Below are 16,474 nucleotides of genomic sequence, written 5' to 3' on the forward strand. Positions count from 1 at the left end.
GATTAATAACTTTCCAAATATCAGATGACATAAAAAGTTATATAAAAAAAAAAAGATACCAAGATAGACTAAGGGCCCTATTACACGGAGCAATAATATGCTGAATTAGCCCAATTTGGCAGATCATGTAATAAAGACTACTATCAGCTGATGATATCGATTGCATCTTTAGGTCCGGACCTAAAATCATTGGCCACCGACTGTGCATCGCTAAGTGTAATAGCAATGCCCGGCCTTTGGCTGATGAATCTGGAAAGGAAGAAAACTTGTACACACCTGTGTAAACTTCCTGATGTCCCACTAGCTTTAGCCCACTCCCAGCAATGTCTGAATGGACATGCAACTCAGCCAATCACTGGCTGTGGCACTGTCCCAGTGATTGGCCGAACAGCCTGTAACTTCAGACACTGCTGGGAGCAAGCCGAACCTAGTAGGACATCAGGGAGTGTGGAGAGAATATGTACAAGTTTATTACTTTACACTTATTAGACAAGTGCTGTGCGATTATCAGGCCATACATATGGGCTCAGTAAGCAAGCACTGATCTAGCTCTTGCTTACATCATGTCATCGGGCCGTGTAATATGGCCCTTGCCCTTAGTTCTCAATTTCTGACAAAATGGGAATGCCATGAGCTTATATAAATTTATATAATTATATAAATTTATCAGTAGCAGCTCACATGACTACATTGATACAAACATTGCTAATAACAAGTTCCCTTACAGAAAACTGTGGAGACAAACATCCATCAACCAGTGCTTTATGACATAAACTTAAAAAAACAAAAAATCCTTATGTCAACCCCCATTCTAAGATACACTTCCATTGCAGGTAATTATATGTGCCAGCAAAAGGTAAATGTAAAATAATTTTCAAATCATGAGAAATACATTTGAAAATTAGATTGCCCTTTTTGTATGTTTTTTTAAAACTCCAACCATAATAAATGTACGGCATTTACCGAAATTTGGGGCATCTGTATCTCCCTGTGTGGCAACCGTAAACCTATACACCAGCAACAGACTACCGTACATTTTAACATTTCGACCACCTACTGCCCTACATTATATTTAATGCAGTGGGCCCTATTTCATACAAAGACGGCCACCATTTAATAGCAAATAATTGCCATTATTTTAAAAAGACGTCCGTTATGTGTCATTAAATGATGGCCATCCACTCAATTTCAACCGTGTGTGAACATAGCCTTTTTGTGTTTTCAATCAACTCCTCGTTTTTGGTTGCAAAATACTGGGCAAAAATACTGTGTGGGAACATAGCCTAAAAGGCAAAGAGATAATGTTTACAGATACTCAAGATGATAGCCATGACCACACAGAGCACAGTATCCTATAATGCATGTGTCAAAGAATGCAGAATGCTTTTTAACCCCTTCAAGACCGAGCCTATTTGCACCTAAAAGACCAGGCTCATTTTTCAAAATCTGACCTGTCTCACTTTATGCGCTTATAGCTCAGTGATGCTTTAACGTATGCTAGCGATTCTGAGATTGTTTTTTCGTCACATATGGCACTTTATATTAGTGGCAAAATTTGGTCACTACTTTGTGTGTTTTTTGTGAAAAAACATCAAAATATCATGAAAAATTGAAAAAAGTAGCATTTTATGAACTTTGAAATTCTCTGCTTCTAAAAAAAGAAAGTTGTATTACATAAATTAGTTACTAAGCCACATTACCGATATGTCCTCTTTATTCTGGCTTCATTTCATAAACATATTTTACTTTTTTAGGGTGTTACGGGGGTTAGAAATGTATCAGCAAATTACCACATTTTCGTGAAAGTTTCCAAAACTGATTTTTTTGGGGACCAGTTCTCATTTTTAGTTGATTTAGGAGGTTTGTATACTGGAAACCCCCATAAGTGACCCCATTTTGGAAACTAGACACCTTAAAGAATTAATCTAGGGGTATAATGAGCATTTTAACCCTACAGGGGCTGGAGGAAAGTATTCACCATTAGGCTGTAAAAAAATGAAAAATTAAAATTTTCCAATAATATATACATTTAGATTAAAGTTTCTCATTTTCAAAAGGAACATGAGAGAAAAAGCACCCCAAAATTTGTAACACATGTTCTCTTGAGTACTACGGTACCCCATATGTGGGCGTAAACCACTGCATGGGCACACAGCGGGGCTCAGAAGGGAAGGAGCGCCAATTAGCTTTTCCATTGCAGATTTTGCTGAAGAAGTTTCCGAGCGCCAGGTGCATTTGCAGTGCCCCTGTAGTGTCAGCAGAGAGAAAAAACCCCATAAGTCACCCCATTTTGGAAAGTACACCCCTCAAAGAATTCATCTTGGGGTAGGATGAGCAATTTGACCCCACAGGTGTTAGAGGAAAGTATTCAAAATTAGACAGTAAAAATGAAAAACTCAAATTTTTTCCAATAATATGTTCCTTTAGTTTGAAATTTTTCAATTTCACGAGGAACAAGAGAAAAAAAGTACCCCAAAAATTGTAACGCAGGTTCTCATGAGTACAACGGTACCTCATATGTGAGCATAAACCACTGCATGGGCACACAGCGGGGCTCAGAAGGGAAGGAGCGCCAATTAGCTTTTTCAATGCAGATTTTGCTGAAGAAGTTTCTGAGCGCCAGGTGTGTTTGCAGAGCCCCTGTAGTGCCAGCGGAGTAAAATCTCGCCATAAGTCACCCCATTTTGGAAAGTGCACCCCTCAAAGAATTCATTTTGGGGTGTGGTGAGCATTTTGACCCCACAGGTATTAGAGGAAAGTATTCAAAAGTAGACAGTAAAAATGAAAAACTCAAATTTTCCCAATAATATGTTCGTTTAGTTTGAAATTTCTCAATTTTACGAGGAACAAGAGAAAAAAAGTACCCCAAAATTTGTAACGCAGGTTCTCCTGAGTAAAAAGGTACCTCATATGTCGGTATAAACCACTGTATGGGCACACATCAGGGCTCAGAAGGGAAGGAGCGCCAATTAGCTTTTTCAATGCAGATTTTGCTGAAGAAGTTTCTGAGCGCCAGGTGGGTTTGCAGTGCCCCTGTAGTGCCAGCGGAGTAAAATCTCGCCATAAGTCACCCCATTTTGGAAAGAGCACCCCTCAAAGAATTCATCTTGGTGTGTGGTGAGCATTTTGAACCCACAGGTATTAGAGGAAAGTATTCAAAAGTAGACAGTAAAAATGAAAAACTCGAATTTTTCCAATAATATGTTCCTTTAGTTGGAAATTTCTCAATTTCACGAGGAACAGGAGAGAAAATTCACCCCAAAATCTGTAACGCAGGGTCTCCTGAGTAGAACGGTACCCCATATGTGGGCATAAACCACTGTATGGGCACACAGCCGGGCTCAGAAGGGAAGGAGCGCCAATTAGCATTTTCTCTGCAGATTTTTCGGAAGAAATTTCTGAGCACCAGGTGCATTTGCAGCGCCCCTGTAGTGTCTACAGAATAGAATCCCCCCAAAAGTCCCCCCATTTCGGAAAGTACACCCCTCAAAGAATTCATATTGGGGTAGGATGAGCATTTTGGCCCCACAGGTATTAGAGGAAAGTATTCAAAATTGGCCAGTAAAAATGAAAAACTTGAATTTTTCCAATAATATGTTGGTTTAGTTTGAAATTTCTAAATTTCACAAGGAACAGGAGAAAAAATGTACCCCAAAATCTGTAACGCAGGTTCTCCTGAGTACAACGGTACCCCATATGTGGGCATAAACCACTGTATGGGCACACAGCAGGGCTCAGAAGGGAAGGAGCGCCAATTTGCTGGAGCAAAACCGCAGCTAGTAACAGTTATTAGAATAGCGCAGTTACTAAAATACAGTAAAAAAAATTAGATTACAGGTAATGTGGGGTGGTTACGGGTAATCTGGGGTGGTTACGGGTAATCTAGAGGTGGTTTTGGGCAGTCTGAGGTGGTTACGGGCAGTCTGGGGTGGTTACGGGCAGTCTGGGGTGGTTACGGGCAGTCTGGGGTGGTTACGGGCAGTCTGGGGTGGTTACGGGCAGTCTGGGGTGGTTACGGGCAGTCTAGGGTGGTTACGGGAAGTCTGGGGTGGTTACAGGCAGTCTGGGGTGGTTACGGTTAATCTGGGGTGGTTACGGTTAATCTGGGGTGGATACGGTCAACATGGGGTGGTCACAGGCAACCTGCTGTGGTTATGGCAACCTGGGGTGGTTACAGGCAACCTGGTGTGGTTAGAGGCAACCTGGGGTGGTTAGAGGCAACCTGGGGTGGTTAGAGGCAACCAGGGGTGGTTATGGGCAACGTGGGGTGAATACGGACAACCTGCTGTGGTTACAGACAATCTGGTATGGTTACAGGCAACCTGCTGTGGTTACGGACAATCTGGGGTGGTTGCGGACAATCTGGGGTGGTTACAGGCAACCTGCTGTGGTTACGGATAAACTGAAGTGCTAATAGGTAATCTGAGGTGGGTACCTGTAATCTCGCGTGGTTACGGGCAATCTGGAGGGGGTCACTGGCAATTTGGGGTGGTTAGAGGCAAGGTACAGTGTTCAGAGGCAAGGTGCGGTGGTCAGATGCAAGGTGCGGTGGTCATAGGCGATGTGCGGTGGTCATAGGCGACGTGCGGTGGTCAGAGGCAAGGTGCGGTGGTCATAGGCGACGTGCGGTGGTCATAGGCGACGTGCGGTGGTCAGAGGCGACGTGCGGTGGTCAGAGGCGACGTACGGTGGTCAGAGGCGACGTACGGTGGTCAGAGGCGACGTGCGGTGGTCAGAGGCAAGGTGCGGTGGTCAGAGGCAACCTGCGGTGGTTGCGTGCAATCTGGGGGGGTTACATGTAATCTGGCATGATTACGGGCAATCTGGGGTGGTTATGCCCAACCTGCGGTGGTTAGGGGCAACCTGGAGGGGTTACAGACAATCTAGAATTGTTACGGATAGAGTGAAGTGCTTATAGCTAATCTGGGGTGGTTACATGTAATTTGGGGTGGTTACAGGCAATCTGGGGTGATTACGGACAATCTGGAGGGGGTCACTGGCAACGTGCGGTGGTTACGGGCAACGTGCGGTGGTTACGGGCAACGTGCGGTGGTTATGGGCAACGTGCGGTGGTTACGGGTAATCTGGGGGGTTACGTGCAATCTGACGTGATTACGGACAACCTGGGGTGGTTACGGGCAACGTGCGGTGGTTACGGGTAATCTGGGGGGGGTTAGGGGTAATTTGGGAGTAAACTGTAATTATTACTATAATAAAAAGTGTGTGTTTTATTTTTTTGTATGTTTGTCACTTTTTGTACTTTATACATTCATTTTCACTGTATTACTATGATTACTGTGATATTTTCTATCACAGTAATCATAGTTCAGTGACAGAGACCAAATTGGTCTCTGTCACTTTAAATTTTCAGAGCTTGGCTGGTTGTGGAGCGCATGCGCACTTCATAACCAGCCAGGACGTCGAGGAGGAAGGAGCTCCGTGGATCCGGTGAGTATATGGGGAAGGGAGGGTGACTCGGGGACGGGGGTGACAGGGGGGGTGGGGGGCGACTTGGGGGGTGGGGGGACATCACTTCTTATCCCCTGTCACCAATCATTCATGGTGACAGGGGATAAAAAGTGCCGGCGGCACATGGTACAAGCGATCAGCGGTATATAGTATATACCGCTGATCGCTTGTACCGGGACCCCACAGGGGGGGTCCCGATGACTGCCCCATGCTCTCCGCTACCTCCGGTGGCGGAGAGCATGGGGCTTTCATTCATTTTTCTTGCTTGATCACTGTGAACAGACATTAGTCTGTTCACAGTGATCGCGGCGGCCATCTTGGATCCGATGGCCGCCGCGGGAGGGGGGGATAGTGACTGGGGCACTAGGGGGCTGATCTGGGGTCTGATTTTTACTTATTTCATCTCCCCCCACCGTGGATTCACGGTGGGGGGAGATGAAATACAGCGGCGGCACCGGCCCATTAGTGACCGCCGTTTCGGCGGTCACTAAGGGGTTAATGGGGGTCAGCTGCGGGATCGCAGCTGATCCTCATTATCTCCGGTGCTGTACACAGATGAGAGCGGGATCGCTGTCCCTGCAGCGATCCCGTTCTCATCACAAAGCCCCTGTCAGTCAGGAACGTATATGTACATTCCTACTGCACGGGGCATGTGCAATAGGAACGTATATATACAGATGGCTGACGTGAAGGGGTTAAGTAACTATTTTAGGTAAAGTATAGATACATTAAGTCATTTATTCCCAAGGTTAATGAAGGTAATACTGTATGTTGGCTAAGTGTACAAAAGTTAAAAAAATTAAGTTTTGGCTTTACTGACAGTTTTTTTTTCATATGTTTTGGTATGTTTTAGACTCTAGAGAACTTATACACTGTGAAAGCATTTGGCACTCCAATATCTTAGTAACGCAGCTCTTTTGTTTCGTGGATTATCTCTCTGGTTTACTTCCAGGAAATACACATAAAGCATTTGTCTATGTCCCTCTATGACCATTTATTTGTGCTGTTTACTGGCTTTTTGATTAGCAAAATGTAGATGTATTGTGTTCCAGACTTTTTTTTTTCTAGTTGTATATTTCTATCTTCCAAAAGTCCTTCTACAATTACTAATAGTATCATTGAACCAAAACATTTTCAATATTTAGAATGTGGGTAGTTTGGTTGAATAATAGCTTACTAAATATTCTAAAAAGTTGCAAATGTTTAGAGTTAATTTCTTTAAATAACCTTATAATGGTCAGAGCATTGGTTTCTGATACAGCTTGTGAAAGGGAAACTGCAGGGTGGATGAATCTAAACTGCTTATATGTTCCAATTGTGCATGGAGTGCTGAGAATGAAGATAAATCTCTTAACCTCATCGTCTGGACCATTTTAATGCAGTTAGTAGTTTAATCTATAGGCTAGTTTGGCAGTTTGGTGCACTAGGGGCCCTTACCTTCTAATTATTAACGGCAGAGCGGGCCATCCATAAGCGTGCTAAATCGGGGCACTAGGAACGGCAATTTCACCACCTTACTAGGCTAGAGACTAGAAATGTTGCCAAGAATGACAGTAAGAAACTTTTTCGGATAGTTTCCCTTTAATTACCCAGCTTCATATAGCCATAGTATGGCCATAGAATAAACAGAATTGTGGCCTAATGCTTAGCCATGTTTCCCTGCAGTGCTTGGGTCCTGGAGTCAAGTTAAACCAATAAAAAACATCTAAAGTGAGCTTCAATGTTTGAAATTTAATGGATGGCCAAATAATTACAGTTATTTTAAAACAACCACCATTATTTGGCATTAAATGACAGCTATTCACAAAATTTGACAGTGTGTGAACATAACCTTTCTGTGTTTTCAATCCACTCCTGGTTTTCGTTGCAAAGTACGGACCAAGATACTGAGCAAAAATACTGTGTGTAAACATAGCCTTAAAAGAGAACCATCATCAGGTTAGCCTAAACTTACCTGCTGATAGCCCCCTTAATGTGCACGGATGCTGAGGAGGAAGGTATGTCTCTTACCTTTCTCCTCGGCGCTGTTCCTGTGCAGTTAGTAGATGAATTCATGGCCCGGAGCACCATTAGGAGCACTGCCCCGCCCCATTGCGCCAAGTCGGCCTGTTACTTCTAATGATAATCAATGGAGTGGGAAATAAGACAAGAGGAAAAAAGAAGCCGGGAGGATGGCGCCTCGTGTAATCCTGTTACATGAAAACGTGTGAATTAAATATATAGGTGGACTCTCACCTTTTAGCCTCTTGGGCTTTATGCAAATCACCCCACTTTTGGGTAGCTTGTCGGTTCGGATGATGCCTGCCGGCTGAGGGATCCAGGAAACGGGACTCTCCCAGTGTCGGGACCCGTGGTTTCATGCAGTGGAGAGAAGAAAAAAGTACCTGGGTAGGTATCCTGGGTATCCTGCAGCGCCAGGATACCTACCCAGGTACTTTTTTCTTTCAAATCAATGGAGGGGGCATGCCAGATCAGCACGATGGAGGGGCATTCCTTTAATGGTACTCCTGGACATGGATTCAACTACTAACTGCACGGGATCAGTGCCAATAAGGAAGGTAAGAGACATACCCTCCTTGATGCCCCATGCACATTAGGGGCTATTAGCAGGTTAGAATGATCTAACCTACTGATAGTTCCCCTTTAAACTCGCCATTTGCCGTCTTCTTATCTAAAATGCCATCTTTATTATCTATACATATGGTCTGCTTTATCTTGCTAAAAAGAAATCTTCAGAATCCATTATTTACACCACAGTCAGATGCATAACAGTTAAACCCTTCCTGTACTGCATCCCGCTAAACTGTAAAACTGGCACAAAGCAGTCAGATATAACAAAAAAGTTTACACTAAAACCAAAATCTATTTAGTAAAATTGGCCGGTGGTTTATCCTAGGTTGTTGCGGTACAACTCTGGGAATACATATCATTCTCCAAGCATTACATAATTCCTAACAGGAAACAGCACATTTGGGCAGAAACCAGTCGAGATATTTTACAGTTTCACTGAGTCATACGTTTGGTAATTTGTAACTTGAATCTTTCTTGGCATTATTAATACTGAGAGTCTACAATATGGTTCTAATGTCATTTTAATCCATTCTTTACTCCATGAATCAAGAGTCTGTTTGTTCCAAATGAAGTGTGAATTACTCCAACAGGTATACGCGAAGAAATGTCAGCCACGTAGACTTGTTCTATCCTGAGATGTGTAAATGTATGCGTTATTAAATGCCAATGCTTGAAATAAACACGCCGCATTGCTGAAAGGAAAAAAATCATAGACACACCATGGTTGACATGTGGTGGGAGATTAGCTTACCTCCTTATGCCACAATGTGATATATGTGGGACCTGATAATGTAGACTTGGGCTAAAGAATAAACACAGACTTGGTTGTGCATTGAATAACTTGTTTAATGGTTATGAAAGCCCTTTTATAAAAGCAAACTTTTTCTCCCCACCGCTGACTGCATGCCTGAAATCCTCAGTGACAACTTGTGCCCTACCATAATGATTCAGAATCTGTAAGGTACTGTTCATTCTCTGGCTGAGGGTTCCAACAGACCAAGGTAAGCTGAAGTTATTGTGTGAAGTTTACTAGTGGGCCTAGGCAAGTGTAAAGAGCTCCATTTCTCATCATTATCTTCCTCCCCCCCTTAAGTTTGTAATTTTGATTGTAATTTTAATTGTAATTTTTTTTTTTTTTACTTTCTTTGTATATCCTTAGGGTTTGTTCACACTGAGCAAAACAGGAGGAAATCTTGCCTGCCTCACTGTCTCAATGTGTTGTCTTGCTCTCCGACACTCTCCACTGAAAGAATTGACATGTCTTGCTTAAGGACATACTGGTATGGCATACGTCTGCAAGAGGTGTTCAGAGGGAGGCCGCGCCCCCGCTCTGAACTGTCGCGATCCCGACTGCTATCAGCACCACAGGATCGCGGCTATTATTGGGAGCGGGCTGATCGCCACTCCCGCTAATTAAGGCCGTTAGATGCAGCTGTCAAACATGACAGCTGCATCTAACAGTATTATATGCAGCCCATTCCTGGTGTCTAGTGGCGGGATACCGCCCCCCCCCCCCCGCGCGCGCTGAGATCCCGGCTCTGTATTCTATTGCATTAGTCTGCAGCAGACAATAGCAATAGAGCACCAATCTCATGGGGGGCTTCTAATTACTGTATACGTTTTTAAAAAAGTGTCTTCATTTATAAAAAGCCCCCTCCCCTTATAAAAGTCTGAATTACCCCCTCTAGTCCCATTAAAAAAAAAAAATAAGATAAAAAATAAACATGTTTGGTATTGCTGCATGCGTAATTGTGGGAACTATTAATTTATCACATTCCTGATCTTGCACGGTAAACAGCGTAAGCGCAAAGACCTGCCAAAGTGTAAAAATTGCACATTTTTGGTCGCATCAAATCCAGAAAAAATGTTATGAAAATCGATGAAAAAGTCGCATTAACGCAATGAATGTACCAATAGAAGGAACACATCATGGCGCAAAAATTGACACCTCAATCAGCCGCATAGACCAAAGGATAAAAGCGTTATAAGCATGATAATAGAGCAATTTTTTCTGCATGGCTCATGTGGGTTTCTAGGTGGAAAAATGCAAGTGCTATGGCCTTTTAAACACAAGGAGGAAAAAACGAAACCGCAAAAATGAAAATTGGCTCCGTTCTTAAGAGGTTAAATGGAGAATGGTGTGGAGTGGAAGAGCAAAACATATCCCATTGAGACAGTGATGCAGGCGGGATTTCGAGCAGAGTCCGTGGCACAGGTTTCACTCAGAATTTATACTTGCTTTGCTCAGTTGGAATGGGCCATTATGGTGGCAACCATCTTGTCAGAATTTAGAGATTTACAGAAAGCCACATGGACATGGGCACCAATAAACAGAAACTGTCCCATTGACATGGATAGGGAATGCGTTTAGGCAAGCTCTGTAACCTGCCCAGAGGACATTTCACAGGGAGAGGTAGGCTGTAAACATCACTTTTGTCTTATCTATATACTAATGTCACACATCACTGAAATCTTGTCTGTGATGATAAGAAGGACACTGTTGGCAAGCAATTTGTACAGAGCAGAAAGGCTCAGATCTGTTTTAGGCCTAGTAGCCAGACTGAAAGATTGCAAGATTTTAGAGTTATTTTAGATCATGGGCGTAACTACCACCATAGCAGACATAGAAACTGCTACAGGGCCACTGCATCAGGGGGCCTGGTGGCCCACTTCTGCAATACATTGGGTCCTCTGAGCGATTATCATTTGCAGCACCGGGTGGCTGAGCGACCTTCAAGATGATGCAAATGTCCCTTTAAGTTCGGGTTCGGATCGACTCGAGCATGCTCGAGGTTTGCTCATCTTTAGCTGTTTGTAATTAAGCTCCATTCACTTCAATTGGACTGAGCAACAAAACCCCGCCCAAGCTGGAGGCAAGAGTGGTGCTGTCTCTGGAAGAAAGTGGACATGTTTTTGTAGCGCTGGATAACCCCTTTAAATTATTAGTCATTATGTTAGGGCACCACTTATCCACAGGTCAGTAGATTGACTTATGTTTCATATCATACCTTCTTACTGGTCACTGTTGTGTCAATAAACTCAAACTAAATCAATAATATGTGAAAATAAAAGGAACTTTATTATGTATTTTATTACAGAAAATGCATTTTTTTCACTTATCAGGCTTCTTTTCTGCATCTCCCTTCTCCTACAAATCTATGTGTTCAGTGTATGGGAAACAGCACAGCTGATAATTTCAACCGATGAGTGTAGGGACAACTGAAACTTAGAGTTCTATTAGACAAAGCAATTTTTTACGAGGAGAAGTCTGGCAAAATTTTTTATTAAAGTATTGTATTGCACCCCACAAAGTTATGCAAGTTACCAATATACACTTATTACAGGAAATGCACATAAAGTGTTTTTTCCCTGCACTTACTACTGCATCAAGGCTTCACCTCCTGGATAAAATGGTGATGTCACGACCTGACTCCCAGAGCTTTGCGGGCTGGAGAGGATGATGGCAGAGGGATGCTCAGTGTCCCTCCAGTGCCCTGTGTCCCTCAGTGTCCCCCTGCCATCATCCTCTCCAGCAGCCACAGCCCGCACAGCTCTGGGAGTCAGGTCGTGACATCACCATTTTATCCAGGAAGTGAAATCACCATGTTATCCAGGAAGTGAAGCCTTGATGCAGTAGTAAGTGCAGGGAGAAAAAAACGTTATAAGCATTTGCCATAATAAGTGTATATTGGTGATTTGTATAACTTCTGGGGGGCAATACAATACTTTAATAAAATGTTTTGTCAGACTTCTCCTTTAACAATAAACAATCACAAACAAGGTTGTTTATCGTTAACCTGAAATGGTTCACCATATTACACAGAACGATAGTCGTTAGTTACGATCGTTACTACAATTATTTATTCCATCTGATCTCAGCAAAAGAAGGAACATTTTGGAATTACACTGAACGAGTAGTGATCAAATGCGGAATTACAGAGAACAATGTGGAATGACAGCGAACGATTAGCAAACAACTAACAATGATTTTGGGGTCAGATCTAAATCAACGATTAACAACACACAATTTTTTTTTTAATCGTAGCCTGCAATTACACAGGACGGATATCGTTTAAATACGAGCAATATAATGATTTTCCTCAAGATAGTCACCCCGTGTAAAAGATAGAGGAGAAATCTGGAGAAAAGTATATAATAGCAAGAAATAGTCAATGCCTGATAAATTACCTCAATGTGCAGATATACTATAGTCTTCTGCCACCAGCCTAATGATCCTTTTACACGGAGCGATAATTCAGTCGACGGATCGTTTAACGATTTTGAGGCAACAATTTTATTTTTATAACGATCAGCATTTAGACGAAGAGATAAATAGTTTGAAAAAATTGTTATTGCGATCGTTTTAAGATCACTTAAGCCCATCTCACACATAGGGTAAATCTGTGAAAGACTGTTTACACAAAGCGATCTTTGAATATTCGGCGAACGTCCAACGATGATTTGAGAACATGTTGAAAGACCAAAATGAATTATTTCTCGCTCATCGCTTGATCGTTCACTGTGTTTACACAAGCTGTTTATCGCTCAAATCTTGAAAATTAGAACGATAATCGATCAGTGTAGAAGGACCTTTACTCTTATAAGAAGAGTCACTTGCATTGGGCCAGTATATACAGGGTTGAACGGGGTCATTTTTGCCAACCACCTAGGCTTACTAGCACCACGTTCTACATAGTGAGGACACCTTTATATGTATTAGGAACATCTACATACCTAGAATTCCTAGATTATTTTAGGAGTAGCTACTTGTGGGAAAGTCCAAATCTCCTTGTGGGAGTAAAAAGAGAGGAGCATGCAATCCATTAGAATCCACTGTCTAATGTTCACATTTCCAGTTAGCCATCATTACACAGAAATCACTCTATAAGTGCTTCCCATCAGGTAATTTTCAATTGCCAGATCTACAGCTCATTACACCTCCCTGTTGGGAGTAAGACATTGGTGGTGTTCCAAGTACAAGCTGGTATGCACAGTTTAAAATGGGGAGTCACTACTGTCTCTATTATTGAGTCAAATAGAGGAAATACATTTTTTGTTAAATATTGAAAAATTTGGATCTGAAAATGTCATCTTTAAAGCAGAGTAAGAATTTAAGAGTTGTATTTTTAAACTGCTCTGACTACATGTACATCTGGTACTAGTTAAAAAAAAATTTACGCCCACATATCACTTCTTTTTTTACTACTCTTACCAACCTATATAGAATTGTGTAAATAAGGAAGAATTAGTCAAATCAACATTTATTGCCGTTTCTAGGTAATTTGGCCTAAAAGGTGACATTTACACAGATCACATAAAATTTCTACTAAAAATTGATTTTATTCCAATCTGTTTCTATTTTCTGACTGTATTGGTTTTTATTTACCTTTTCTACATTGTTGCATTTAGTGACATGCTTTACAGCAAGACTCATGGACATAGATGACAACAGACAGAGTCTGTCCTCTTGAGATGAGTGTAAAACATTATTGAACATTATTGAACATCACTGAGGTCACTCCACAAGTTGATGTTGTTGTCCTATACTGATACTACCTACTAGTGTCACATGTCACTGCAATTCTGTACAGATCCCTTTACAGCAGCCTACTGTTATCACCACAGACCATGGGGGGGGGGGGGGGGGGGAATGAAAACTGCAAGATTTTAGGATTACTTTATATATCATACACTGTACCCCTTAATAATCATAATACAATCTGTGATGTATTATATTACATACAGTGATCCTGAAATTCATTCTACTATGCACTGTGCCCTCTGCAATTATATATATATCACCATGAAATTCATTTTAGTATTTACAGTACATCAAATTACACACCATGACACACAGGTGCTTTGTTTCTATGTCCCTAACCTTGATATTGTATTGCACTTCTGCATTGCCTATGTTAGGCCTTGGCTTCATTTACTGGTGTACTCTGTGTTTATGAATATGTCTTTTAAAGGGGTTATCCAGCGCTACAAAATCATGGCCACTCTTGTTTCAAATTCAGGTGTAATTTGCAATAAAGCTCCATTCACTTCAATGGAACCGAGAAGCAAAACTCCACCCAAACTAGAGACAAGAGTGGTGCTGTTTCTGGAAGAAAGTTGCTACGCTTTTGTAGCGCTGGATAACCCCTTTAAGTTCTCCCGGTATTGAACCTTGTGTTGTTCCAGACTTTTCTTGGTTTACAATTTTTGGCTTATCCTTAACCCCTTAGCGACCCATGACGTACCTGGTACGTCATGGTGCCGTGGGGGGTGTTCAGAGCGGGGTCCTGCCGGGACCAATCTGCCGCGCCAATCTGGCGCGCCTGCTAATTAAGCAATTCAATGCAGCTGTCAAACCTGACAGCTGCATTGAAGTGCTTTATGCACAACATCCCTGGTGTCTAGTGGCACGGATCTCCCCCCCCGCGATGCGATCGCGGGGGGGAGATCCGTTCTTCTGGCCGGCCCGGGTCTCAGCGTCGGAATGACGCTGATCCCGGCTCGGCAATCTAGCAGCAGGCCATAGCAATCTATGACCGATCTGTTGGATCTTTGCTGTGTATATACACAGCATTGATCTCTATGAGAGACCAGTGCTGTGTATATACAAGTCCCCCAGGGGGGCTTCTAGTTTATGTAAAAAAAAAAAAGGAAAAAAGTGTTTTTATTAATAAAAAAATCCCCTCCCCTAGTAAAAGTCCAAATCACCACCCTTTTCCCATTTTATAAATATAAATTATTAAATAAACAAATAAATAAACATATTTGGTATCACCGTGCACGTAATCGCCCGAACTATTAATTAATCACATTCCTGATCTCGCACGGTAAACGGCGTCAGCGCAAAAAAATTCCAAAGTGCACAATTGCGCATTTTTGGTCGCATCAAATCCAGAAAAAAATGTAATAAAAAGTGATCAAAAAGTCGTATATGCGCAATCAAGGTACCGATAGAAAGTAAACATCATGGCGCAAAAAATTACACCTCACTCAGCCCTATAGACCAAAGAATAAAAGCGTAATAAGCCTGGGAATGGAGCGATTTTAAGGAACATATATTTGTTAACAATGGTTTAAATTTTTTACAAGCCATCAGATAAAAGAAAAGTTATACATGTTACATATCATTGTAATCGTAACAACTTGAGGAACATGCATAACAAGTCAGTTTTACCATAGGGCGAACGACGTAAATGCAAAACTCCCCAAAATCAAAACAAATTCATTTTATTTTTCAATTTGACAGCGCAAATGATTTTTTTCCGGTTTCGCAGCATATTTTATGGAAAAATAATGCCTGTCATTGCAAAGTACAATTGGTTTTGCAAAAAATAAGTGCTCAAATAAGTCTCTAGGTGAAAAAATGCAAGCGCTATGGACTTTTAAACATAAAATGGAAAAAGCAAAAGCGCAAAAACGAAAATTGGCTTTGACCTTAAGGGGTTAAAGGGGTTATCCAGCGCTACAAAAACATGGCCACTTTTCCCCCTACTAATTAAAATTAAAGGGCTTTTTTTGAGCAGATATATATAACACAAGACCAAATTTGTGTATATGGCTGTTTACAGCGGACAATCCAGTGTTCTTATTGGTGGCTATAGCAAACTCCACTTTTACATGTACAGTGGTACCCTGGTTTAAGAGTAACTGGGATTGAGAGCATTTTGCAAAAGGAGCTCACAGTTATTCAAAATTGTGACTTGGTTTAAGAGCATTGCTTTGGTTTAGAAGCTCCCTGTACTGGGTGGGAGCGCGAGTGGAGGAGGGTCATAGTCTGCATAGGGGGGTCTACAGCACAGTACTCTGACCCAGGGAGTCTCCCTCACCTTCCAAATCATAGCAGATCCCCTTAAGGCTGAGGCTTGCATCAGGGCACAGGACTGTGGGGGTAATCTCTTTAAGAGATGATCGAACAGCGGAAATTCTTAGGTTCTATCGAACTCAAACCTTGCTGAAGCTTCCACATTTGATTCCTGATAGGCTGTATCCAGGAAATTCCAGGCGGTACACGGGCTCCTCCTTCCCCACGGACGGGGAAGGCATCAGGAATCATGTGGAAGGTTCTGCAAGGTTCTCGTTTGATAGAACCTAGGAATTTCCACTGTTCGATCATCTCTAATCTCTTTATAGCTGTAACCCTCTCTCCCCGGACAAAGAGAGCTGCATGTACTGTATGTGCCCACATATGTCCTGCTCATTCCTTCATGCTCCCTGCAGTCTCTGTCAGCCCTTGTGTTTTCCATCCTCTCCATTCCTGCTATAATGTGCCTGCACCTACACTCAGCTATACACACTGCTGCTATAATGTGCCTGCACTTACACTAAGCTATACATATTACTGCTATAATCTCCCTACACTTACACTCCTCCTTTCAAACTGCTGTATAGAAAAGTTTCTGTCACTGTCCTCCTGCACAGCTCAGATTCTAACTTC

Source organism: Dendropsophus ebraccatus, chromosome 11 (genome assembly GCF_027789765.1).
Source record: "Dendropsophus ebraccatus isolate aDenEbr1 chromosome 11, aDenEbr1.pat, whole genome shotgun sequence".
In the NCBI taxonomy this organism is placed as follows: Eukaryota; Metazoa; Chordata; class Amphibia; order Anura; family Hylidae; genus Dendropsophus; species Dendropsophus ebraccatus.